Consider the following 7500-nt stretch of genomic DNA (forward strand, 5'->3'; position numbering starts at 1 on the left):
GTACTTGTTCGCTATCGGTCTCGTGGTCATATTTAGCCTTAGATGGAGTTTACCACCCACTTAGGGCTGCACTCTCAAGCAACCCGACTCTCAGGAGAGATCCTCACGCAATCGGCAACGGTCGCTACGGGCCTGGCACCCTCTATGGGCTGTGGCCCCGTTCAAGAAGGACTTGGACGCGCCGCACGATCTCGTGATAAACGGATCCTCCCTAACACCACATTTCCCGGTGGCCGATATCGACCACGGGATTCGGTGCTGGGCTTTTCCCTGTTCGCTCGCAGCTACTGAGGGAATCCTAGTTAGTTTCTTTTCCTCCGCTTAGTAATATGCTTAAATTCAGCGGGTAATCTCACCTGCTCTGAGGTCGATATATTATAATATATCTCGTATAATATTTAAATACAATTCGCCAAACTATCATAAAAAAAAAACGTGTGTTTAATAATATCATCTCTCATATGAAATATAACATTATTTGTTTTTATTTAAAGAGTCGGCAGCAGCAGCAGCAGCATCAGCATCAGCATCAGCAACACACCACCAGCCTTTATACATATATAATATTTTTAATATATATAATTCATATATTTTGTCGATATACCGTGTGTATAAATGATATAAATAAAACACTGGTCAGACGTCCAGTCTTCGAAACTTTATTATTTCTCTCGGACACGACGACCGCGTTATCATTTTATCATAAATATATTATATATACACACACTTATTTATCGACTATATATATACGTCGTATATATGTATAATATATATATATATATATTATATATAAATATAACTCTCTACCAAACAAATTTTATGTATTTCATATAAATACACGATTAATTTATGGTATAGCGGGTTGTGTTCAAAAATTGCGTAACTTTTTCTATAAAAATTTACGCTGCTTTTCGCACTTTAGGATGCCGCACAAATACAAAAAAAAATACGCACAAGTTTGTATGTGCATGTGTTTTTTCTTAATTAGTGTGCGTTATTGTTTCACATCCAACACGCTTAGGCATTATTTTTCTTTAATAAATAGAAAAATTTTAAATTCTAAGCAGTCTTTTAAATTGATACGACCCTCAGTCAGGAGTGGTCCGGGAACGAGTATCCGAGGACCGCAATGTGCGTTCGAAATGTCGATGTTCATGTGTCCTGCAGTTCACAAGTTGACGCGCAATTAGCTGCGTTCTTCATCGACCCACGAGCCAAGTGATTCACCGTTCAGGGTAATCATTTTATTATTATGTCGTTTTCTCATATTCTATTCGTCGTATTTTTAATATTTGATTATTATTAAATTAATAATATTATTATAATATCTTATACGCGTATAGAAAATTTATATAACGACATTTTTATATATATATATATATATATATATATATATATATATATATTATAATAAATGGTAATTATTCGAAACTTTTAGAGAAATTATAATATCGTACTTTGATATATCTGATAAATTTTAACCGCTGCACATGTTTTATTACAAACGAGGCGCGCATAGACAGATATCTCGCACGATATATTCCTCCTCTTTATATTATTACACTTTTTTTTTTATCTTGAAAGTTTTATACAAATTTCGACGGTCGGGCGTAAATCTTCGAACACCTTCGAAATAATACATAAAAATATTATTTCTAAAACGAATTTTTATACATATCGATAGAATCGACATGTGCTTAAATTTCGTTTAGGTACCCGGATGAAAATGTCTCAATAACATAATCATCACATATAATCTTGTCGATATTTTCTTGTATTACCTTCAAACGATAAAAAACTTAGGTAATAATATAATAAACGAAATAAAATTTATCCATAAAAATATAGACACACACACGACAACAGACGACGTTTCAATAAACTATATATTTTTCGTTTATTATAATAACGATTCTTTATCAGAACGTTTTTAGTTAACAAGAAATTTTGTTAATGATCGTTCCGTCAATCGTTATAATATATAATAATACATATGTTGTTATTGTTGTGTCGTCATCGTCGTCGACGCCTTCTATAAACTATGATAAAAATTTTTCGTTATATTTTTATTGGAAAAATTTATATATGTAAATATATTTTTATAGACGTATGAATTATATTTATCTTTTTTTTTTTTAATTTTATTCGAAACTTGTTCGAATTTTGTAAAAATTAAAAAAAGATTTCAATATATATACATCTATAATATATATATAATTTATAACATATATAAATTTCTTTTGAAGAGTTCCATAATTTTGTAGAAGAAAATTTTCTTTTACAATTAATACAGACTTGATTTCGTTTTTTTTTTTTGTTTAAAAACGAACAAATACTCTGTAATGATCCTTCCGCAGGTTCACCTACGGAAACCTTGTTACGACTTTTACTTCCTCTAAATGATCAAGTTTGGTCATCTTTCCGAAGCATCGGCGACGCCGAAACGCCACCGCGCTCAGTCCGAAGACCTCACTAAATCATTCAATCGGTAGTAGCGACGGGCGGTGTGTACAAAGGGCAGGGACGTAATCAACGCGAGCTTATGACTCGCGCTTACTGGGAATTCCTCGTTCATGGGGAACAATTGCAAGCCCCAATCCCTAGCACGAAGGAGGTTCAGCGGGTTACCCGGGCCGCTCGGCCAGGGAGGACACGCTGATTCCTTCAGTGTAGCGCGCGTGCGGCCCAGAACATCTAAGGGCATCACAGACCTGTTATTGCTCAATCTCGTGCGGCTAGAAGCCGCCTGTCCCTCTAAGAAGAATTATTTGTACGCCGACAGTAAAAACCGCGAACGGCAAGAGCCGAAACTCAATACCGACGGGCCTTTGGGATGTCGAAATACGCCTAGTTAGCAGGCTAGAGTCTCGTTCGTTATCGGAATTAACCAGACAAATCGCTCCACCAACTAAGAACGGCCATGCACCACCACCCACCGAATCAAGAAAGAGCTCTCAATCTGTCAATCCTTCCGGTGTCCGGGCCTGGTGAGGTTTCCCGTGTTGAGTCAAATTAAGCCGCAGGCTCCACTCCTGGTGGTGCCCTTCCGTCAATTCCTTTAAGTTTCAGCTTTGCAACCATACTTCCCCCGGAACCCAAAAGCTTTGGTTTCCCGGAAGCTGCCCGCCGAGTCATCGGAGGAACGTCGGCGGATCGCTAGCTGGCATCGTTTATGGTTAGAACTAGGGCGGTATCTGATCGCCTTCGAACCTCTAACTTTCGTTCTTGATCAATGAAAGCGTTTTTGGCAAATGCTTTCGCTTCTGTCCGTCTTGCGACGATCCAAGAATTTCACCTCTAACGTCGCAATACGAATGCCCCCATCCGTTCCTATTAATCATTACCTCGGGGTTCCGAAAACCAACAAAATAGAACCGAGGTCCTATTCCATTATTCCATGCACACAGTATTCAGGCAAAATTTTGGCCTGCTTTAAGCACTCTAATTTGTTCAAAGTAAACGTGCCGGCCCACCTCGACACTCAGTCAAGAGCACCGCGGCGGGATTGAGTTGGGCCGCCCTTGCGAGCTAAGCCCACCGGCAGGACGTCCCACGACACGCCAGTTAACACCGCGTACGATGAACCAGCGGCGTGGGACACAGATTCGACTACGAGCTTTTTAACCGCAACAACTTTAATATACGCTATTGGAGCTGGAATTACCGCGGCTGCTGGCACCAGACTTGCCCTCCAATTGATCCTCGTTAAAGGGTTTAGAGTGTACTCATTCCGATTACGGGGCCTCGGATGAGTCCCGTATCGTTATTTTTCGTCACTACCTCCCCGTGCCGGGAGTGGGTAATTTGCGCGCCTGCTGCCTTCCTTGGATGTGGTAGCCGTTTCTCAGGCTCCCTCTCCGGAATCGAACCCTGATTCCCCGTTACCCGTTACAACCATGGTAGGCGCAGAACCTACCATCGACAGTTGATAAGGCAGACATTTGAAAGATGCGTCGCCGGTGCGAGACCGTGCGATCAGCGAAAAGTTATTCAGAGTCACCAAATTGTACGATGACGAGCAAGCCCGCCACCGATTGGTTTTGATCTAATAAAAGCGCTCCTTCCGTCTCCGGTCGGAACTCTGTTTGCATGTATTAGCTCTAGAATTACCACAGTTATCCAAGTAAATGTGGGTACGATCTAAGGAACCATAACTGATTTAATGAGCCTTTCGCGGTTTCACCTTAATTTGGCTTGTACTGAGACATGCATGGCTTAATCTTTGAGACAAGCATATGACTACTGGCAGGATCAACCAGGGAACTGTGTTTTATAATATATATAATATATATTATTATTATTATTATTATATATATATATATATATATATTTTATAATAAAAAACTATTATCGAAAAAGTTTTAATAACAATATCCAAAAGAGGATAAATTATGATGATGTTTTTTATATTACATATATACTTTATATTTATACATAATATAATAATCATCTATATTCGTGTATAAACACATTGTTATTTACTTTTTCTTTTGCGTGTTTGCTGCGCTTATTATTGAAAATATATAATTTTCAGCGCCACGCTTTATTTATATTTTTTCTTATTTTATAAAATTTCACCGAATCGACTATAAATCTATCTAAATTTAATCGAAATGAGAAAAATTAGATGATTACGTCGACCGGGCTACAATTTCGACATTATCTCTACCCTTCGCTAGATTGTAAGCGACATGGTTTATACATTAGGTAATAATGAACGAAATTTTTATTCTCGCACGGAATAATGAGAGTTATCGCAAATATTGTGTATTATATATATAAAAGTGTAATATAATATATATTTTTCATAGACGATCGCATATGAATCGCTCACGATAGAACGCTAGCTAAATTCGCGATCTCGCAATAGATATTTAACTTGTGGATAAATTGATATAATATCTGAAAAGGGAACCGCTAGCAATATACGTTAATATATTGGAGGAGAACGGGGACCCTTTCAGAAAACTATATAATCCACCGATGTGGAATGACCGAAACAACGTCTTTACGTAAATTATAACGAGTTTATTAAAATTTAACGAGACGTCAACTTCGATACACCACACATATATGTGCGCTGTACAACGGTACGCCTTCTACATTAACATTAATAAAGATGTATAGTGAAAATATATAAAAGATGTATTGTGAATATTAAAAAGAAGTATTATGAAATTACATGTTTTGTATTTAGAAGCCGTCCGAGGTGTATCTATCACATAAAAGTGTTATGAAAATATTAACAATAAGGAAAAAAAGTATTATGAAATTAGATGGCCGCTCGATGTATGAACGTACGAGGTGTATTATATAAAAGTTGTATGAAAATAGAAATAATAATGAAAAACAAGTATTATGAAATTAAATTCCGCTCGATATAGGAACTTGTCGAGAAAGATGATTTGTGAAGTTGAATGGAGATGTTTTGTATGTAGAAGCCGTCCGAGGTGTATGACATAAAAGTGTTATGAAAATATTAACAATAAGGAAAAAAAGTATTATGAAATTAGATGGCCGCTCGATGTATGAACGTACGAGGTGTATTATATAAAAGTTGTATGAAAATAGAAATAATAATGAAAAACAAGTATTATGAAATTAAATTCCGCTCGATATAGGAACTTGTCGAGAAAGATGATTTGTGAAGTTGAATGGAGATGTTTTGTATGTAGAAGTCGTCCGAGGTGTATGACATAAAAATGTTATGAAAATATTAACCATAAGGAAAAAAAGTATTATGAAATTAGATCGCCGCTCGATGTATGAACGTACGAGGTGTATTATATAAAAGTTGTATGAAAATAGAAATAATAATGAAAAACAAGTATTATGAAATTAAATTCCGCTCGATATAGCAATTTGTCGAAAAAGATGATTTGTGAAAATTGAGTGGAGATGTTTTGTATTTAAAAGCCGTCCGAGGTGTATCTATCACATAAAAGTGTTATGAAAATATTAACAATAAGGAAAAAAAGTATTATGAAATTAGATGGCCGCTCGATGTATGAACGTACGAGGTGTATTATATAAAAGTTGTATGAAAATAGAAATAATAATGAAAAACAAGTATTATGAAATTAAATTCCGCTCGATATAGCAATTTGTCGAGTAAGATGATTTGTGAAAATTGAGTGGAGATGTTTTGTATTTAAAAGCCGTCCGAGGTGTATGACATAAAAGTGTTATGAAAATATTAACAATAAGGAAAAAAAGTATTATGAATTTAGATCGCCGCTCGATGTATGAACGTACGAGGTGTATTATATAAAAGTTGTATGAAAATAGAAATAATAATGAAAAACAAGTATTATGAAATTAAATTCCGCTCGATATAGGAACTTGTCGAGAAAGATGATTTGTGAAGTTGAATGGAGATGTTTTGTATGTAGAAGTCGTCCGAGGTGTATGACATAAAAATGTTATGAAAATATTAACCATAAGGAAAAAAAGTATTATGAAATTAGATCGCCGCTCGATGTATGAACGTACGAGGTGTATTATATAAAAGTTGTATGAAAATAGAAATAATAATGAAAAACAAGTATTATGAAATTAAATTCCGCTCGATATAGCAATTTGTCGAGTAAGATGATTTGTGAAAATTGAGTGGAGATGTTTTGTATTTAAAAGCCGTCCGAGGTGTATGACATAAAAGTGTTATGAAAATATTAACAATAAGGAAAAAAAGTATTATGAATTTAGATCGCCGCTCGATGTATGAACGTACGAGGTGTATTATATAAAAGTTGTATGAAAATAGAAATAATAATGAAAAACAAGTATTATGAAATTAAATTCCGCTCGATATAGGAACTTGTCGAGAAAGATGATTTGTGAAGTTGAATGGAGATGTTTTGTATGTAGAAGTCGTCCGAGGTGTATGACATAAAAATGTTATGAAAATATTAACCATAAGGAAAAAAAGTATTATGAAATTAGATCGCCGCTCGATGTATGAACGTACGAGGTGTATTATATAAAAGTTGTATGAAAATAGAAATAATAATGAAAAACAAGTATTATGAAATTAAATTCCGCTCGATATAGGAACTTGTCGAGAAAGATGATTTGTGAAGTTGAATGGAGATGTTTTGTATGTAGAAGTCGTCCGAGGTGTATGACATAAAAATGTTATGAAAATATTAACCATAAGGAAAAAAAGTATTATGAAATTAGATCGCCGCTCGATGTATGAACGTACGAGGTGTATTATATAAAAGTTGTATGAAAATAGAAATAATAATGAAAAACAAGTATTATGAAATTAAATTCCGCTCGATATAGCAATTTGTCGAAAAAGATGATTTGTGAAAATTGAGTGGAGATGTTTTGTATTTAAAAGCCGTCCGAGGTGTATCTATCACATAAAAGTGTTATGAAAATATTAACAATAAGGAAAAAAAGTATTATGAAATTAGATGGCCGCTCGATGTATGAACGTACGAGGTGTATTATATAAAAGTTGTATGAAAATAGAAATAATAATGAAAAACAAGT

The 7500-nt window shown here is 35.1% G+C and overlaps 3 non-coding genes across 3 annotated transcripts in view; all 3 read right to left on the reverse strand.

The window, feature by feature from the left end:
• Positions 1-370, reverse strand: part of LOC130899166 (large subunit ribosomal RNA) — a 4066-nt gene extending 3696 nt beyond the window's left edge. Inside the window, exon 1 of the ribosomal RNA XR_009059989.1 lies at positions 1-370. This exon is cut by the window's left edge and continues 3696 nt beyond it. This is a non-coding gene — a ribosomal RNA (large subunit ribosomal RNA).
• Positions 371-1082: 712 nt separating this feature from the next.
• On the reverse strand, positions 1083-1238 carry LOC130899160 (5.8S ribosomal RNA). The gene has a single exon (XR_009059983.1). It is a non-coding gene; the product is annotated as a 5.8S ribosomal RNA (ribosomal RNA).
• A 1102-nt stretch (positions 1239-2340) lies between these two features.
• On the reverse strand, positions 2341-4262 carry LOC130899157 (small subunit ribosomal RNA). Its single transcript, XR_009059980.1, has one exon. It is a non-coding gene; the product is annotated as a small subunit ribosomal RNA (ribosomal RNA).
• Positions 4263-7500: the final 3238 nt, after the last annotated feature.

This window comes from Diorhabda carinulata, chromosome 10, assembly GCF_026250575.1.
Source record: "Diorhabda carinulata isolate Delta chromosome 10, icDioCari1.1, whole genome shotgun sequence".
Lineage (NCBI taxonomy): Eukaryota > Metazoa > Arthropoda > Insecta > Coleoptera > Chrysomelidae > Diorhabda > Diorhabda carinulata.